We start from the raw sequence: 21,858 nt of genomic DNA, 5'->3' as shown, positions 1-21,858 counted from the left end.
CAGGCATTTGCTATTCTAATACACGGGAACATAAACCATTATCATCTAGGATAGCCACATGTATGGATAAATTCCAAAACTGCACATTTTCTTGTTTGTTGGCAGAAAGAGAAAGAGACCCACAGTAAAAGAAAATGATGTTGACACAAAAAAGATAAGCAAACGTTAGAGACAGGAAAAAAGGGAGAACTAACAGTGCTTTAGTCCCTGGAGTCTGTTGTTCTTAATATCATCATCTCCACTTTTATTCCAGTGGTGTTAAATCTTGAGTAATATTGCAAGTGGCAGACTTTAAAATGTGAGACTGGTTGGGTTGAGGCACTGAGAGGGGCAAGATTCTGAGGTGGGAAGATGGATTCCTTGCTATGCACTAGCAGGTGTTCTGTTTTTTGGGGTTTGGTTTGGTTTTGTTTTTCCTAAGGGGATTAAAGCAGGGACTACCCAGGCTTAAACTTTGCCCCCTTCCTTTACACTATTTTAATAATAGATTATTTCTAGTTCTTAAGAGCAATTAGAATTATATTTGTTTTATTTATATTCATATTGTACTTTCAGACATAAGATAAAATTTTATTTTTAACACTAGACAGACTATTATCCTAGCATTACTTGTTAGTCTGTCGTGTCTTTGAAATGTCAACTTTGTTATATATTAAATATCACATACACTTGGATCTTTTGGTATTTTATTTTTTAATTAATTAATTAATTAATTTTTTTGAAGATTTTATTTATTTATCTGACAGAGATCACAAGTAGGCAGAGAAGCAGGCAGAGAGAGAGAAAGAAGCAGGCTCCCTGCTGAACAGAGAGCCTGATGGGGGGCTCGATCCCAGGACCTTGAGATCATGACCTGAGCCGAAGGCAGAGGCTTTAACTCACTGAGCCACCCAGGCACCCCCTGGTTTTTTAATATTATTATTTATTTATCTCTTTACCTTCCCTTCAACTGATACCAGTTGTTTTAATTACTGTATATTTTAAGTTGATATATATGTTTACATATTTCACATATATATATTTATAGCCAGTATGACTATTCTACCACCATTCTTCTTATCCATGATTTCTTAAATATTCTTAACATTTTTTCTTTCAGCTGAATTTTAGAGCCAGTAACAATTTATTTAAAATGCATTTTAGATTGGATTTGTAAATTAACACGGGGAAATAGATGCCTTATAATATTAAATATTCTCATCCAGAAATATGGTTTTTCTCTCCATTTCATCAGGTCCTCTTATATTTACTTTGGTAGAGCTTGCAGATTTATTTATGTCATTATTACACATCTTTTTTTAAAGAATATATGTTTAGAAGATTTAGTAGGAAAGTGTCTGGTTGTTGAATCTTGTTTGCTATTCTTTGTGGACTGCAGTAATGTACTACAGGAATGTAACAGACTTCAACTTGTTATTTTCTGCTTAAAGAGTGAGGGATGGAAAAGTAAATATTTGTTTTTTACGCAGAAAGTAACATATTGGCCATCTAAAACCAAAAATAAGGGGCACCTGGGTGGCTCAGTGGGTTAAGCGTCTGCCTTTGGCTCGAGTCATGGTCTCGGGGTCCTGGAATCGAGCCCCGCATCGGGCTCTCTGCTCGGTGGGGAGCCTGCTTCCCCTCTCTCACTCTACCTACTTGTGATCTCTGTCTGTCAAATAAATAAATAAATAAATAAATAAATAAATAAATCTTTTAAAAAAAAGCAAAAATAAGAGAGTTTTTTCTTTTTTTCTTTTTTTTTTTTTTTTAAAGATTTTATTTATTTATTTGACAGAGAGAAATTACAAGTACACTGAGAGGCAGGCAGAGAGAGAGAGAAGGAAGCAGGCTCCCTGCTGAGCAGAGAGCCCGATGCGGGACTCGATCCCAGGACCCTGAGATCATGACCTGAGCCGAAGGCAGCGGCTTAACCCACTGAGCCACCCAGGCGCCCCAAGAGAGTTTTTTCTAATAAAGATTCTTTATGCCTCTAGTTAATGCTTCTAGACAGCTGATAAGTGGGCAGACAGAAATGGTGATATTTGAGAAAGCCAGAGGGGTGGAAGGAAACTATTCTTACAGACTTATTTTTAAACCTTCCTCTTGTGAATTTCTCTCCCAATTAAGAAAATGAACTTTGATGGGCTTTGGGGATCAAAAAGCCAATTAGCACTGCTGTTCAAAGGAGTATGTTTTTCCATGTTGTCCAAGATAGAGAGACCAAGGCAGAAGCCTTTGTTCTGAGGGCTGGATAGTTGACTAGAAAGAAAGAAATGACAAGTTCAGTATGTAGACTCAAATATTACTGTCGTAACAAGTCTAATACTGAATATGTGGCAGTAAAGTTGTTGGAGGAGGTAGAGAGGACATGACAGCTGGTTGACCTCTGGCTGGTCCCAAGCAGTCAGAGGCACCTTACCCCCTCCCTTTCTTTGGAATGTGCATTCCTCTTCTCTTCCTTGCTCCAAGGTGCCCCAAGGATACAACTTTGAGATAGAAAGATGGTGTTAAGACTGTTTGGGCAGTTATATGTAGCTGAACCCAGTTAAGGCCTCTATATAAACTTTTAAGATTTGTTGGGCAGGTATGGAAATCTACTCATTTTGTAGCTGCTCAAAACAAGCCACTACCTTCAGTATATGGGAAAGGGCTGTGTGTATGTGTCTGCGGCCGGGATGGTGGGGGGAGAGGGGGAGAGGGGGCTGCTTTCAGGTTAAACAGAAGCTCCTGAAGAGGTTGCAAACCAATAAGAGTTCTTCAAATTGAAAATGATAGATGGCCACTAAGAGTGCTAAGAGACTGGTATTGAGAAACCCCAATTTTGGCAAAAAGGAGCCCGATACTTCTCAACATTTAAAGCATTCTCTACCTGCTTATAAATACTCCAATAGGAAATGTGCATCTAAATGGAACCACCTTCAAAATAAAAATCTGCTGCTCTATTTACTGTCATTTGGACCATGCATAAAAGAACACCATAACCAATAAAAATAGCAAAACTGGAATCATTAGTGTATGTGTTTTCTCCACCTCCAGGAACAAAATTGGAAAAAACTGATGCACTTGGTCACATCTTTGACTGTCAGTGTATGAAGTATGTGTCTCGCTGGTGACCACTCTGCACTGCTTCCTGTTTCTCCATCTTAAATTTTTATTGTGATTATGATTGTATTTGGTTGTGGACATTTTTGTCATTTATTGAATAGTTTGTCATGTCTAAAAAAACCAAGGCTGTGGGTCCAAAAACAGAATTCTGAGAAAAAATTTTAGTATTAAGCAGAATATCAAGGTTAGGCTATGTAAGCAAAGCATGAGGGATAGAAAAGTACATATTTGTTTTTTAAGCAGAAAATAATCTCTGTTTCATATTTAGGAAAAAAGTTTCTGAATCTTTCTAATTGGTTGATAATACCTAGACCAAATGGTGAGCATTGGATAGGCTCTTACTTGATTGATTTTTCCAGAAAATCAGCTTTGGTGCTTACATGAAGTAATCAATCCAGGTTTATGTAACTCTGCTTGTGATTTTAGTAGGTGTCAGGTTTGTACTGTTACCAGTAGATTAGGCAGCCATGTCAAGATTTGTTGGATATATAACAAGTTAACACATCTAAGTCTTATTGAATAGAAGGCTCTTCATCTACTCACAGCAATACATATTAGTAGACATGGGTATACCTTTATATACTTTTATGTGGGGCTGTTATTTTATGTGAGATTTTGGGATTTTTTGGGGAAATGTATAAGAATTCTATTCTGAAATTCAATTCCAAAGAGACAACTGGAGCGCTAATTTGGGGGGGGGGGTGTTGTGTTATTTTTTTGTTTGTTTGTTGTTTCTTGCTTGCTTGCTTGTTTTTATGAATTTTTCTCTTTCACTTACTTCACCTTTACTTTCAATAATAGCACTTGCTTTCATCCTGATCATAGGGAAAGATAAAAAATCCAATGTGAGATAATAATATTTTCCTACTTCTCTGGGCATGAATATTGGGCTAAGAATAACATGTGTCCAGTAACCCTGGGATTTTATAAGAGAAGGTACTCATTTATTCAATAAATATTTTTTAATTTCAACTATATTATAGTGTTTTTGCTATGCTATAACACTATATATGTGTTATGAAAAAAATTAACCAGGAAATAGGGGTAGGGATTTTGAAGAGGAATAGAAAGTTACAAATTTAAAGGGATTGTCTGCCATATTGAGAAGGTGAAGTATGAGCAAAACTTTGAAGAAGAAGAAGGGCAAGAGATTTTTGGATATTTGAATGTGGGTGAAGAATATCATTCTCCCTTAGTATTCAATGTCAAGAAATGTGAGGGGCGCCTGGGTGGCTCAGTGGGTTAAAGCCTCTGCCTTCGGCTCGGGTCATGATCTCAGGGTCCTGGGATTGAGCCGCGTATCGGGCTCTCTGCTCAGCAGGAAGCCTGCTTCCCTTTCTCTCTCTCTCTCTCTGCCTGCCTCTCTGCCTACTTATGATCTCTGTCAAGTAAGTAAATAAAATCTTTAATAAAAAAAGTTAAAAAAAAAAAAGAAATGTGATAGGTCTGAGATTTTACCCTATTCGTAAGCTAATACAGTAGCCTCCCATGATTTTATGAACACTGGTTCAAGATACAGGACTCCTAAGTCGGGAATGAAGGAAAATTTGTTATTCCTAGCACTAGCAATAGGCAGAGAATAATTTTTGCACCCTTTCTTAAAACTCCAGTCTCTATATGACAACAGAAATGGGCCAGATTACATATGCATGCAAGTAGGCTGTGTTATATGAATGGAACCATGACTGAAGGGAAACCACTGATTTTATGATGGTAGAAAGCATGCTTGACATTTGTTATGGAGGAAGACATGATTTCTGTCTCCCAAGTCTATTTAATATGAAAATACCCTTGAAAAGATTGTCCAAACAAAGAGTAGCTAGCACTTCACTTTGCAAGACATGCAGAAACGAAAGGACAGATTCATACCTGACTTTACAGGATTTTAAGGTATAAAAGGATAAACTCTTCTCCTTTACTCAAACTCATTGAAGCAATCTGCCTTACACTTTCAAATGAATTAGCCATGACTAATATATATATATATATATGCATATACACTTACATATGTGTCTTAAGCAGATGTGTTGAGGATCCTTTTTAGTGTAAAGTTGTGGTACTCCCACATTTGCTATGGTATATCACTAGACATCTTTCTATCATTTTAAAAGTATCAATTGGATTATTATGTTAATTGTTAATAGTGTATTAAAAGTTCCCTGATTCATATTTTATATAATAAATCCTAACATTAGGCTTTTTAGGAAAATACTAGTAACTGTGAAATGTAAGCTTTAGTAACTGCTTTGATTACATATTAAGTGACTCAAATCTTATAAAGCTAGTAAGTTCACATTATAGTCAACTACTTTTAGGTACATGAAGTTGAAATTGATTGTATAATTCTAATAAATTACATTTCTCATGTATTTTTCAAATAAAAACATTGAGATATTTTTCTTTTATTTGTTTTACATACTTTAAGGTATTAATAAATACTTAAAATGTCAAATTGATGTAATAGTCATTATATATGTTTTTCAAGGTTATTTATATACTGGTCTTCATATAGAAACTTCATGGCCATCATTATTAGAGCATATGCTAAATACATGTTTTGCACTATCTTAGCAAAACTGCCTGGGTTAAAATCCCAATTGTGCAACTTACTAGCCATATGACCTAAGACAATTTATTTAAGTTCTCTGTTTCTCAATTTTTTTAAAAAAAGTTGTATTTATTTATTTACTTTATTTATTTTGAGAGAGAGAGAGAGGAGGGGCAGAGGGATAGGAGAGAGAAAATCTCAAGCAGACTCCCCACTGAGTGTGGAGCTTGTCACAGGGCTTAGTCCCACAACCATGAGATCATGACTTGAGCTGAAATTAAGAGTGGGATGCTCAACAGACTGAGCTGCCAAGGTGTCCCACACTCCATTTCTGTGTATATCTAAAAGGGATAATTATATTACCTGCCTCCTATAGCTACTATAAGGACTTTATGAGTTCCTTTTTTTTTTTTTCTTTTTACCTGTAAATCAGAACAGAGCTTGGCACATAGCAGTAATGCTGTGCTTTAGTTGTAATTCTCCTATTTTAGTCCATTTCCTTGTGACCATATGAATGTATCTATAAGATGGTTGACTGCTGTTATAATTATGGGTATTGAAAGCTTTCTCTGGGCATAGCTAAGTAGCCCATATGGAAATCAAACATGCTATTTGCTTTATTTGAACCAAGCTAAAACCAGATGAGAAAATTAGCCTGGATACAGAGTTGGCTGCAGTGGGCAAGTCATAAAATAAGGGAATTGATTTGGAACTAGAGTCTCATCCATTCCTGAGCTCAAAGTAAACACATGCATACTACTCTGTGTCACTGTTTTATTCCAGATATTTCTATGTAGAATTCTTAGTATTCTAGGGAGGCCTTTTCTGTGTAAGAACAGATTTATTTATGTTACAAAGATAATAGGCCTATAATGGGAAGGGTAATGTAGATCTGTATTGAGGGCATAATGCTGCGATTCTTGTGGCTTGTTAAGATCAGTGGGTGCACACTGAGACAATAGCACTAAGAAAATGATGAGATGATCATTATGTGTTTAAACCACAGTTAATTACACAAATTACACATATTAAGTGAAAGAGAATTAAGCACTCACTTTGTACGTGCCTATTTGTAACAATAGGTGGCCTGATGAATATAAGAGAACAAGTCAAAAAAATACCCATTCTCTCAAAAAACTATCAGAAGAACCAGAACAATATTGTTTGGTTCCTGCTACTATTAGGTTATTAGGTATACTCACTGTCTAAAGTTCACTGTAAAAAAAAAAAAAAAAAAAAGAAGAAGCGAAAACTAGTGGGTGTCTAAAATACAGCAAGAGGGGCACCTGGATGGCTCAGTGGGTTAAAGCCTCTGCCTTCAGCTCAGGTCATGATCCCAGGGTCCTGGGATCGAGCCCTACATCGGGCTGTCTGCTTAGCGGGAAACCTGCTTCCTCCTTTCTCTCTCTCTGCCTACTTGTGATCTCTATCTGTCAAGTAAATAAATAAAATCCTTAAAAAAATCTAAGAATAAAAAATATAAAATACAGCAAGATAATAGTTAATATAATACAGTTACACACACACACACACATACACACATATACCTTCAGTCTTCAAAGTCCCAGAATTTAATACTAACTGGATTGTTCTCCCACACTTATAAATGCTGCTAAAACAATTCTAGAATTAAGTTCTGCACTTTACAGTATATGTAATAAGATGGACTAAAGATAAATATTGCAAAAATAATCAAAAGTTTCAAAGTTTGAGTTAGAATTTTTAGGAAGAAGGGTACAGAGAATTTTTGCTTCTTAGCCAGGGGAAAAAAAAAGGGGGATTAAATAACAGATTTCAACTATGGAAATTATTACTTTCCACACATATTTTCTATACTTTATGGACTGTGATAATTTTGAGATATTAGATTAACTACCATTTTGGATTTTTTTTTTTCTAACCTGGAACCAGAATGTAGAAACCTTCAGATACCATATATGTGCAAAATAGTTAATCTTATAACAAGTATTGTGACACTATACTCAAAATTTCAACTTTTCTGTATCTTGGTAGTCAGCAAACTTTATTCACAAATTCCATAAGTAAAAGATGCTGAACTCAAGAAAGCTGAAAGTTTTAGACAAATGGGTGCTATGGAGGAATAATCATGGGATTTTAGAGAGGGTAAACCTGCATTAACTACTTTGCTCATATTTTAAGTCTAATTTTATCTGTGTCTTGAGAGTGATAGCATAAGCTATTTTCCCTGAGTGGCTTGAGGTTATTTTCCCTTTGGGTTACTAGAGCTTTATGTCTTCCCCATAGCTGTGCCAACCTCTTTTCCAAGTGCACCATTAAAGAAAGACATCCTTTCAAAGCGTAAATTAAGTCTCATTGTGACTGTTCTCAGAATCATCCAGTTTTCTCATTTATATCAGTGAAAAGATTGGGTTGCCTGGGTGGCTCAGTCAGTTGAGCCTCAGGCTCTTGGTTTTGGCTCAGGTTCTGTGCTCAGGGGGGGGTCTTCTTGAAGAGTCTCTTCCTGTGTCCCTCCCCCTACTTGGGCATGCTCTGTCCCTTTCTCTCAAATAAATAAATAAATCTTTTAAAAAAAATCAGTGAAAAAGTCAAATTTTTAAATTGTCTATTACTGTCTATTTATTCAGTTAGGCCCCATTACGTTTCTGAAGTCATCTATTAGTCATCCAAGCCCCTGTTCTCCAGCCAGAGTTCTTCTAGACACTAAACAAGCCTAATATGTTTCCAGTCATCTTTGCAGGTGCTTTCTCAATACCTAGAATGCTCTTCCTTCTCAAATCCACACAACTCATGCCCTTTATTTTCTAAGCTCTTAATCAATGTTCCCCATAAGTAAGACCTTTGCAGATCAGCCTACATGAAATATGAAGATATCACCTTTGTGCATTCAAGACCTTGACCTTCTATACCTTTCTCTCTAGAACTTGCCATCATTTGAGTTATGTATTTAAGTTCTGTTTTTTTCTGCTGTACACTATATGAGTGCAAGCATTTTGTATGTATTTTTTAAATTCTACCATTCTATCTATCTCTAGAACTTAAAATAATGTTGGACATAGTATGTCTTCAATATTTATCTGTTAAATGAATGAAGAATTGGAAGCATGAATGAATGACATTGTCACTATTGATGTACTTACCCCATTTTCCTTACTAAAATTTAACTCTGAGAGGGCAGTTCCTTCTGTAGTTAGTTAAAAAGATAATCCCTGAATTAGCAGTGACTGATTAATATGTGTTTGGTGACATTTAGTAGCTAACAGAAAATGGCAGTAATTCATTAAGGAACAGCATGAAAGAAGAAATTGTTTGATTTCATTTTAAGATGTTTCAGATGAGAGTAACTCTGGTCCTAGTAAATAGACTGAAGTGCACATTAAGATGGTTGTGCGTCAATGTTTGCATCATAGTGTAATCATTCAACAATTAACAAATGGTTATTGAGTACCTATGTTATACTAGACTTTGTGCCAAGACTTGAGGATATAACAAGAAGAAAGACACTATGTTTATTCTCCAAGAACTTGGAATCAGCTGGGGAAACAGAGAAGTAACCAGATGGTGAATAGAGTCTGATAAGATACTGTGTAGGGTGACACCTAATTCAGTCATGGCACAAGAAGAATATTACTGAAGCATGTTTATACAACTTACCACACAATTTAAGAATGAATAGCATGGCTTTAATTAAGCATAGCCTTAATTAAGCATGGAAGATTAATATATACATTATATTATATTATATTATATTATATTATATTATATTATATTATTATATAAATATCACTTTACTAAGATGAAGTTTAAAATAGCCAATGTGATGGGAAAATACACTGAAAAAAATATTGAAAAACTGTAAAGCTAGAAAAGGGGTAAAAGATGAAGGAGACCAGATAAAGCAAAAAATTAAGCCAGGAATTGGGAGAAATTCTCAAGCAGTCTAACTTGAACAACGGAAGTCCAGAAGGACAGGAATCAGAAGTAATAGGAGTCTGTAAAAGTAGTAGTACAGTTAAAATGGAAAATAGGAGACATGGCTAAAAGTCTCTATACAAAGCAGTTAGACTTTCTTATTCTCTCTCCAGTCTGAAAAGTTGGAAAACTTCCCCTCCTCCAGTCTGAAGAACAAGATGGAACTGAAACTCAGGAAAACTTGACTTAGCTGAAGAAAGTATGGGTACTCTACTAAAGAAAAGGTGGATTGAATTAGTCTATTTAGAAAGTGATGAAACTATTAATTCTTTCCCCTAGTTGACTCTGAGAACATTACCAATTGGACCTATACATTCTATGATGGATTTAATGACTTTCTCTTTGGGTCTATGACAAGATTAAAGCAAACAAACCAGCAAAAAAACGTATTTATAATAAATTGAGCCAGTCATAATAACCAAAAGTAAAGCATTGACTCAGAAAGGCTTTCTTAACAAGAATCAGATAAAAATCATGAAAAATGTCTTCAAAATTCAAAATAAAATCTGTCTCTACATAAAATTATACCAAGACAAACTATTATTCATAGATGAGATTAGAAGGACATTTTCAGGCATGCAGGTTGTGAGAAACTAACATTCCATTGCATGACTGGCACCTGTGGAACGTGTTCCACCAAACTTAGGGAGACATCTAATAAAGAAGATCTGTGATCCATGAAAAAGGGGATTCAATGCAAAAAACAGATAAAGAAAATTCTCAGGATGATTGAGAGTAAAGAGAAGTCTGAGAATAATATCCATATAGCAGGCTGGTAGAGAACATAGCAAAGATTGGAGCAGGAAGACAGAACTTCAGAAGGGACATTTCGAAGAATATAAAACTGAGATTATCTTAGAGACTTGGGTGTATTTCAAGGAGATGAATGCTTCTGGAGGAGAATTAATTCATAGAGACAATGAAAAATATGCAAATGAATAAATATAACAGATAAATTAACATAATCCTTATCAGTTTACTTCCCTTCCTGCTTTATTCTACAATCCTCTACATTTTTTTTTAAACCAGCCTATTAAGTTACTTGCATGTAAATTCTTATTTCAGGTTCTATTTTGGGAGAATCCAAAGAAAGCAAATATATATATATATATTGCATTAGGATAGAATGACAATTTGATATTTTATAAAAATTATCCCTTAATTTTGCAAAATTTGATATTTTATAAAAATTATCCCTTAATTTTGCAAAAGTTTTGAAAGAGATGCATGGAGAAGACCAAGTACAAAACTGCTGTAGTAATCCAGATGAGAAAGGAAGATGTACTAAAACAAAATAATGAGATTTTGGAAGGAGACAAGAAGATAAATATGAAAGCTAAATCAAAGGTAAAATAAAAAGGAATTAGCATTTATTTTGGATGTTGGTGGTAAGTGAAAGTAAAAAGTCAAGAGAATCATCCTTCCTTAGGCAACTGAATAAATGGGTAGGGAGTACAGGAGGAAGGTCAGATTTAGGAAGTAATTTCATAAATTGAATTTTTTCAGAATTGAATATATTCAGTTGAATTACCTTGTGATGCCCAGTAGGCACTTGTACATATGTTTAGGACTGGGGTTACAGAATGTGATACAATGGAAGTATCAATTAAAGATTATGAGAATTTAAATGGTAACTGGGTACTGATTTAGTATAAGATATCTTAGTATAATAATAATAATAATCATAATGTTGTATAGTAACTTATAACTTGCATAGTACTTTCCCATATCAATTTTAGTTATAAATTGCTGAATATAATGCATAAAGAATGTCATTAGAACTCCTTTCAGATTGTATGGTAGGGGGACGCCTTGGGTGACTCAGTTGGTTGGACGACTGTCTTCGGCTCAGGTCATGATCCCAAAGTCCCGGAATCGAGTCCCGCATCAGGCTCCCAGCTCCACCGGGAGTCTGCTTCTCTCTCTGACCTTCTCCTCACTCATGCTGTCTCTCATTGTTTCTCTCTCAAATAAATAAATAAAAATCTTAAAAAAAAAAAAAAAGAGATTTTGTGGTAGGATGTCAGCAGCTAACACTCTTAGGCTATGGAAACTCTCTGAGTTAAATTTTAATTATTTCAATAATCCTGATACTTCTGGTTTGGTTCAAAGTGACTATCTTTTTTAGTATTGCTGAGTAAGCAAAACCTATATTATTGTATAGAAAAAAACATACAAATTAAAAGCTCATAAAAGCAGATAACAAAAATTAATTTGAACTATACTTGAAACATACCATGATTATAAATTTGAAGACTGAAGCTTTTAAACTTTTAGCAGTTTGATAATTTGGCTTAAGAGTGCTATTTCAGCTTGGAGGTGACCTAGAACTACCTAAGGGAATTCACTTTCTTTTGGAAGACTGATTAGGGTCCATGTTATGCCACTTCCAACTACAGATTTCTTTGAAAGAAGCCTCTACTTAGGATGAAAGTCACCAATGGAAACAAAGATTCCTGAACTGCCATCTCCCATTCCCTGTCTTTCAAATCAGCAAATCGAGACACTTATCTAGAGCAGGTCTAGCTAGCTCAAATCAGTTCGGACGTAGACTGATTCTGTAGATCATGACCCTAATTTTGTATAGTCACTTTGAAAAGAATGGACTCTCCCTGAATTTGACTGAGCAACTTCTTTTCATTGAACTGCTTTGAAAGCTACTTCTGTGTATAGCACATTTTCCACAATAGAAATTCAAGGATTTTTCTATCTCAATACTGTCAGCCCAAATGACTTCAAGCGGTTTCAGTTCTGCCATCTGTAAGAGATGAATTTGTTCAATCAAGTTAAATCACTGTACCAGCTCAGTCACTGCACCAGAAAACATTCTAGTTTTGTCTAACTGTTCTTATTCCAAGGTTAAAATAATGTCTAAAGTTACACATTTTTGCCCCAAACTAGTCACTTATATATTAGTAAAAATGTATTTATAAAAAATAATTTAGGTAATTTAATGAGTGTCATGGAAGGAAATATATGTTTGGGTTTCTAGTAAAAACTTTAAGATTCATTTTTAATTAAAAATATGTCTCTATTAGCTGAATTTTAACCTATATGCTTTATAACTTTATATATAGTGTGCTCTACCTTCTTAGTACATGTACACATAGATATGAACACATATAGACTCATTGGTAGAAGCCTCCAGTTAGTTTCCCTTTAAAATTTCCTAATCTTCTTTGTCCTATTCAGATTGTATCAAATCATTTTATACATCCAACATTTATCATCTTTATTTCTCTTTTCTCACCTACAACTACCTTCACCCATCTTGAATCTTTATCTAAAGATAGGAGCTCATTTATTTCTCATTTTATTTTTTTTCTCAGGGGCTGAACTAAAATTATTTATCAAGGCACTGATAATACAGTAAGAAGACTTGTTTTAAAATTGCAGAACAGAGTATTTAATGTAGCCAAAGGTACTCATCTTTGAGTATGCACTATGCAAAAGCAACCACCTTACTTTTCTAAGGCCCCAACTTATGGTCTTGCTAATTCTAGCACTCTCAGTTGCCTTCAGTCCTTTACACATGCTCTTCCCCCCAGCTGTTATAAATCTTTCTTCTCCCTCCATTCCCTTGATTTATTCCTAAATAGGTTTCCGTTCTCAGTTTAGAAACTATTTCTTTTGTTTAGAATCCCCAAACTGGTTAAGTATCAATAATATGTGATCTCAGAGCATATTCCGTGCAGAACTAAGAATAAGCAAGCAGCTTAGTGTTCTTTTTTTTTTTTTCTTATTCTTCTGGATTATTTTTCCATTTATTCTTAATACTTTCTTTCATTATTTTTGAAATGCTGCATTTTTTTAAAGGAAGTTTTTTTTTATTTTTCTTGTAAGTGTATTATACATCCCCTGTGCAAACTTTGGAAAATTACACAAAATAAAATAATTCACTTCTGTGAATGTTTTTAGTCTCAAAAGTGATTTGTCATCAGCATGCACAGGAATAGACATAAAGTGACATAATTAAGTGTTTATCATTTTGAAATTACAAATATATTCCTATGTATTACCTCATTTAGACTTCAGAACCCTCCCATGACGTGACATATCCTGATAGTATGATCTAAACTTAGACATGAGAGTTTTAGCAGTCATTACATTGCTTTAAGGAATCATTGCTAATGATGTAAGTGTCCTTTGCATTTCCTACCCAGAGCTGCTCACTGAAGGGTAACATGAGTTTGACAAGTATGTGTATAAGGGCTTTATTCCCATTTTACATATGAGGACATTATGTTGCAGAGAAATTCAATTGCACAGCTATTGAAAGAGTCAGTAATACAACTCTAGTTTTCACATTCAGATTCCTGAATTATTTACATTAATTGCTAAGCAACATAATAAATGGAAGACATTTAGCACCCTGCCTGGAAAATAGCAAGTGTTCATTTACTATAAGCAATTATCATTAGTTTCTTTATTTTAAAGAGTGAAAGAGGCTTTGTACTATACATGAAACTTCTTTTAAAATGTGGCATTATGTGCTTGCTTCGGCAGCACATATACTAAAATTTGGCATTATAGTAGAGTAAAAAGTTGCCCTAAATGTCCCTATTTTTGTAGATACCAATCAAAATATTTATAAACATAAAGGTAAGTAAAAATTATGATGCCTGGAGTTTTTTTACTTTAAAAAAAACTGCAAAACACAACGGTAAGTGAAGGTGGTTAGAAAAAGCAGCGGTAATAAAAGGTGCAATGTGAATACATTTTTATCTGGGAAATTATTACCTGGCAGTCTATTATACTTTCTTTCTACTATGTAAATGTTCATACTTAAGCAAAATAAAAAGTTAAATATACATAAATATGCTAGAACCACCAATATAAATTGCCAAGGTACAGAATAAAGATGTATGTGCTAACATTAACAAAAAGGAAGAAGAAGGGCTAGTTTAAAAATATTTGCATGTAAATACATTGAATATCTGTGATACAACTATAGGAAACCAATAAGATAAATTGTCTCCGGAGAGGAAAACTGAGTGTCTGGGTACTTGGCATGAGTGAGGGGCTATTCATTGCACCAAATAAAACATTAGGAATCATGTAAATGTATTGCCTATTCAAAAACATATAAAAAATTAATAGTTTCTGATAAAATAGACAGAGGGAATTCTTTGAAGTGCCTGTGAAAATCTGTTTCTTAATGTAATAGGGAGTTTGAACTTAAATAGAATACTTAGGTAAAAAGTCATTGATTGGCCTAACAGCCTTCTTTATCTTAAGCAGTTATGTAATGCAAATACAAAACAAAACGCTGAAAATTGTTGCTAATTTAGTCAAATTTTTTGTTTTTTTCTAGAATATCTTATAGACTTAAGGTATTAGATTAATTAAATATTATCTCTGACCCCATATCCTATTAAACTGGTGGGAAAAGACATATTGAATTAAAAAAACATAAAATCAAATTCATAATTATCAGTTATTAATGCTACATTAAAATGAGATTCCAAGAGAAAATTATAATAACAGGAGAGAGCTAGTGAAGATCTGATGAAATTACATTTGGTTTCATAAAAACTAGACAAAGAAGGCGAAAAGAATGTTCAATAAGAAGGCGAAAAGAATGTTCAATAACCAATCAAAGGGCAAACTTAAAAATGCAGATTGAAAGTGAGTGATGCTGGGCCTTGTAAATCAGGCTATAGATATCTATGTTTTCTTAAATGCAGAGGAAATTCCTAAAAGAGTTTTGGAAGCCAACTGATTTTGACAGAAGCACATTAAAACTATGCTTCCAAGTGATAAGAAGAGAAGTCCAGCTCAGTGTAATATATATTAAGGAAATAATTGACATGATACATCAGAGTGCAGAGAGTAAAGCTAACAAAATATATTTCTAAGTAAAATCAGTAGGATCTAGTGATGATTGACAGTGTTAAAATAAAATAGAGTTAGGAGGCTATGACAGTGACTGTCCTGTGGCTTGGGCAATCACCCAATTGCCTGAAGGAAGCCTACCCAAAAGAAGTAGTCTTGTTATTAGAAATAAGGAAGACTAGAAGAGAAACAGATTGGGGGAGGGGAGAACTCAAATTATAACTAACTTTTGAAGCTGTTGTCATCAGTTTGGGTGTTTTGGTGCAAAATGCAGCCTGTGCTTAACACTAGGAACAAATCCAACAGCAAAGAATGTTCCTACTCTTTTTTATTCTCTCCTGCAAGAGCAGTAGATCTTGGTTTCATTACTGTCTGGCACGGACCTCTCTTTTCATTTAGAATTATCTGATATGAAAATAAGCTCAGTGCACAGAAGGAGAGATTCAGACTAGGAAAATTGCCTCCCATATGGCAGGGTAGTGAATACTGTTAAGGAAAAAATGAGGAATATTATCACCTTTATCAGAAAATGACACACAAAATGTCTCAAATTCCCAATGTCAATTAACCTGTTTGTTCAATGTCATTAGCAATTATAATTTACTAAGCAATTCTCATTGTTCATTTGGAACATTTCTTTATTTAGCCCTTTAGAAGTCAATTTTGAATTGGCATGTCACTTTGCCCCAGTAGATACCATGGAAACTGGAATAGGCAGGCTAAAAGAAGATTATTTTAAAATTACCTCTAAACATAATTCTCTTTTATAAAAGTATATATGTATTTCTCCTTTAAACTGACACAAGACTGCTGACTGTTTTCCAAATTATTTTGTAAAAATAACATTTTCATTTCATATGACTTTAACACTTTAATAAGGTCACATAAGAAATTTGTGGTAATGATTTAACATTAATATTTAAATTGGTTCTAGCCTCAGATCAAGTTTTGACTTACGTTTAACTTTTTAAATGATAAAAACTTTAACTTATTCTCATACTTCTTACTGCAGTTTATTCATAGATATTCTGTGTTAACCACTCAAAGAAGAAAAAGGGAAGTTACAGTGTCAGTAAGTCCTGAGCTAAACTGCAGAACTTTATTTTTAGTTTTCATTTCTCAGACCTCCAGAAATGGGCTATCTCAGGACTCTGTTGGAAATTTTATGTTCAGAGACAATCCCTTTTACCCATTCTAGGCAACTATGGTTAGAACCCTAACCACTATCTATATAGAAAGATGGTCTGCTTTTATAAATGCTGGATTTATCTGTACAGTTAAGCTTGTTATTAATAATTATTGGCCTAAATTCTGAAAGGAAATTGTTCTTCAGACTTGAAAAAAGGATCTCTTAGGAATAATGACAAATGAGCTGTTGTGGATCAAAACTATGCTAGCTAATTTGAAAATACTCAAATAATTCTGTGATTTTCATGTATTTCTAAGTGTGTTATGCGTGTGTGTGTGTGTGTGTGTGAGAGAGAGAGAGAGAGAGAGATATTACAAATGAAAACTACTTTTAATATGAGATTCATATTGTATAATATGTATGTATTCTTTTGTATTAGAGGATGGAAATAGTAGATATCAAGGCCAAATATTCCTGGCCAAATTCATGAGATACTAGAACAATGAAATGAATTATTAATGTAGGTTAATCATCTACTATCTGCTTCTCTTGACTAATATCTGGTAATCTTTTGTGTCTTACCTTAGACATCTTTTATTTTAAGAAGCTATCCCTAAACACACATATACACTAAAAGTTACACCCTTTTAGTAAGTACAGCTATTACAGAACTTTGTATTATAATAGCCTGTTTTATTTTTTTGATTCTTCCTTCCTCATTAAGACTATTATAATATAGAAGACAAGAAATATATCTTCTTCCCATTCAAAATATAGTATGATGCTATGGGTATACCAAATCTTTTTATATATTTTCTTCCTGGACACACAAAAAACTATAGCTCTCATGTTGTAAAATGCAGCCATGAGAACATTTCTGGGCAAGGATAGCTAGGTGACATTTTCACTTATAAGCTGGATCAGCAAATACACTCCACCTTCTCTGAAACAGCCACCATGAGAGTTGTGTTGAGAAAACAGAACATTTATTAATCTAGGTTACTAAGTAAACATGTAGATTGAGGGATATATTACTTTTTTTGCTAGTCACTGATATTTGGGGTTAATTTGTTTACTATAACTCATTTTTACCTATCCTAAGTAATATAGTGTCCTGAAATTCTAGAAAAATTCTTGACTTATAATATGTTAAAGAAATATGTATTTCCTGAATAAATGAACATATAAATTTTCATCTAAAAATCCAAATGTCATAAACTTTAAAAAAGGATATTCATGTTGCGTTGTTCCCATGGATCAAAGAAGCATCATTTTCATTCATATTCTTCATGATTTACTACACATAGTTCATACTGATGTCAAGAATCTTGAAGGATCTTAAATGTTACCCTAGGATAAAGCTAACAACTTAGGCTGCTACCATTTCATAAATGCTGGCAGAAGACATGAGACTTCTGGGTCAGAGACAAATGACTTATTAATCACAATAGCAAGCAACACGTGTCTCATGTTTGCCTTGGTTCTACTTAATCCTAGCCCCCACAGACTGATGCAGAATGACTCAAGGGTTGCTGCAGAAACAGAGAAATTGCATTACTTAAAGCTAAGAATAACCTAACCCTTTAAAATGGCTGTGAGCAAATCTGTCCTCTGCTTTGGAAAAAGACACTGTAGCTGTCTTATAAGGATGTACAGTATGCAAGCATCCTTGAAAATATAATTTGGAACAAGAGTTATCAAGATGCCTCTGCATGGAAGACACATAGAAAAAACACAAGAGGGTCAGAGAAATTTGTCTGCCAGTAATTGAGTATACAGATACTTATGGAGTTAATCTTTTCTAGGGATTGGTAGACTAGGTATTCCCATCAACATATATTTCACATTCTCATTTAGTTGTTCAATGGTTGTTTCTTGAGACACTTTTATATTAACAAGTACAGGGTTTGGTGCTTAATACAATTATAACTACTCAAAGTCTGTAACACTTTCATAGATGATATCCTTAGAAGAAAGTTTAAGACTTCTAAGTATGTCAGATTGAGGACAGGTAAATATAGGCAGGATTGAGATAGTTATTGAAAGAAAAACAAAATAACAATATCTAATGTTTTTGACACTTTCTGGGTTCCAAGTGAACTTTAATAGATTATGCCTTTGATAAACAACAGGTTAGTGGTGAACAAACTGATATTCTCTATATTTTATTTGTGATGGATTTAGTTAGTTTGACTTAGGGTTGGAATTAGGCTGGTACAAGTGAGGCAGGGTCCGCAAGCAGAGGCTGGATTCTGTCTTTAATTAAAAATTTGATATTTTGTCCATGTTGAATTCTTCTTGGTCCTGTTCTGTCAGATGTCAAAGAACACTAACATATTTTGGTTGAGACTTACTTATTTGGATTCTGATAGAAGAGGTATTTGATTAACATTTTTACCCACTTTATCCTAAGCTTGTGTGTTTGTGTGTGTGTGTGTGTGTGTGTGTGTGTGTGTATAAAAATATAAATCTTCAGAACTGGATTTTATGGATCACCTGTGAAGTAAAACATGTATTTGAAAATACTTACTATGCTTAAAGTTTTGCTAAATAGTAAATTTCCAATGATTCTTATGTTGACCTATACATTTAAAATTTTTTTTCTACACAGTCATAACTAAGAATACTCCCCTTGCTGAGTAAGAAATTACTGCAGAAAGAAAACAGCCCGGTGGCTTAGAAAAGCTACCTAGCAGGCAGTATGATTGTGCTGGTGCTCAGGATTAATTGGATGTTTCATTCTATTCCTTTATTAAGGCCATGCCCTAGAAAGTTTTTTTTAAGTATTTAAGTGGCTTAATATCCTCACTGTTTCCAAAGTTTAACAATGGACCTCTCTCCCCAAGATGTAGGAGGACAGTTCTTTCCAATAGCTATTGATGCCTGCATTCGGGGAGTTAAAGTCATATTAATGTAGCCTCTGATTCTATAAGGAAAAGAAATGAAAGAGTCTTGAAGAAAGGTTCATACCACTTAAAATTTTTCTACTTTGAAAGGCTACTCACTTTCTTAATAACTTCTACTCTAATCCAATACTTGGTCATTCCATTAAAGCTTGGGGGCAGGATCAGAATGAAGAAAGAGAAAGGTTGAGACTGGGATGATGCTGGAAAATAAACAGGAATCTGCACAAGAGCAGGCATAAGAGCAGAGGACAGGAGAGCAGAAATGACTGTAATGTCTTTTTTTTTTAATAGTTTTGTGTACTCTTTTTTTTTTTTAAGATTTTATTTATTTATTTGACAGACAGAGACCACAAGTAGGCAGAGAGGCAGACAGAGAGAGAGGAAGGAAAGCAGGCCCCTTGCCGAGCAGAGAGCCTGATGCGGGGGCTCAATCCCAGAATGCTGGGACCATGATCAGAGCGGAAGGGAGACGCTTTTACCCACTGAGCCATCCAGGCACCCCAAGTGTACTCTTTTTTTTTTTTTTTAATTAAGTCTATGTTTCATTGTTTTTCTATTGTCTATTTATTTGTGTCCTTGCCTTTGTTATTGCCTTCTTTCTGCTAACTTTGGGCTTAGTTGTTTATCTTTTCTCTAGTTTCTTGAGATGTAGAGTTAGATTGTTTACTTAAGATCTTTTTTTTTTTTTAACATAGCCATTTAGTGCTATAATCTTTCTTTTTAGAATTTCATTGCTGCATCCCGTAAGTTTTCATATGTTATTTTTCCATTTTCATTTGTTTCAAGATATTTTTTGATGTCCACTTTGATTTTTTCTTTAAATCATTGGCTCTTGCTTAATTTCCACACATTTGGGAATTTTCCAGTTTTCCTCTAATTACTGATTTCTAGTTTCATATTATTGGGGTCAGAAAATATATTTGATATAGTTTCAATATTTTCAAAGTTTCTAATAGTTTTGTGAACTGGAAAAGTTCTATCCTGGAGAATATTTACTGTGTGTTTGAGAAGAATGTGTATTCTGCTGCTGTTTGATGGAATATTCTACATATGTCTGTTAAATCCATTAGGCCCATTTGGGCTAAACCATAGCTCAAGTCCAATGTTATACAACCGATACCACAAAAATATAAAGGATTATGAGATAACTATAAATAAATATATGCAAACAAACTGGACAACCTAGGAGTGAATGTATTCCTAGAAACATATAATTTACCAAGGCTGAATCATGAATAAATAGAAAATATGAATAGGTTATTAACAAGGAGATTGAAGCAGTAATCAAAAACCTCCCAACTAAGAAAAGCCTAGCAGTAGGTGGCTTCAGAAGTGAGTTCTACCAAGCATTTAAATAAAAATTAATGCCAATATTTCTCAATTCTTCCAAAAAATTAACTCTTTTCATGAGTCTGGCATTATGCTGTTACCAAATCCAGATAAGGACATTATAAGAAAAGAAAATTATAGGCCAATATCTCCAATGATTATAAATGAAAAATTATTTCCAAAATGCTAGCAAGTTAAATTTAGAAACACATTAGCATGAATTATACACCATAATCAAGTGTATTTATTCCTGGGATGTGAGGATGGTTTAACATAAGCAATTAATAAATGTGATATGCCATAGTAGCAGAATAAAATATAAAATTATATAATCATATGACTATACACAGAAAAAAAATTATAAGACTCAACATCCTTTGGTGATAAAAATGTTCAACAAAGTCAGTATTGAAAGAACATACCTCAATATAACAAAGGGCATATATACTAAGCCCATAGCTAACATACTCAATGGTGAAAGAATGAAAGATTTCCTTCTAAAATCAGGAACAAGACAAATGTGCCCACTATCACCACTACTGTTCAATAGAGTACTGTAAGTCCTAGTCACAGCAATAGACAAGACAAAGAAATAAAATGCATCCATCTTGGAAAGAAAGAAGTAAAATTTTCTCTGCTTTCTGACAACATGATTTTGTATGGAAAACTCTAAAGACCACCAAAACCTGTTAGAACTAGTCAATGAATTCAGTAAAGTTGCAATATATAAAATTAATATGTAAAAATCAGTTGTGTTTCTACACATTATCACTAAACTATCTGAAAAAGAAATAAAGCAATTGCATTTATAAGCACATCAATTTAAAAAATTAAAACATAAATTAATCATAAACTTAAGGTAAGTGAAAACTTTGCACACTGAAAGCTACAAGATATCATTGATAAGAAAAAAAAATTTGAAGAAGATGCAAATAGATACCTAATGTTCATGGAACATAAGAGTTAATATTGTTAAAACGTCCATACTACCCAAAGTTACTTATAGATTCAATGTAATCCCTATCAAAATTCCAATGACATTTTTCACAGAAATAGGAAAATAAATAAATAAT

Source organism: Mustela putorius, unplaced genomic scaffold (genome assembly GCF_011764305.1).
Source record: "Mustela putorius furo isolate JIRA1106 unplaced genomic scaffold, ASM1176430v1.1 tig00003927_pilon_pilon_pilon, whole genome shotgun sequence".
Lineage (NCBI taxonomy): Eukaryota > Metazoa > Chordata > Mammalia > Carnivora > Mustelidae > Mustela > Mustela putorius.
The sequence above is the reverse complement of the archived record's forward strand: the minus strand, read 5'-3'. Positions refer to the sequence as shown.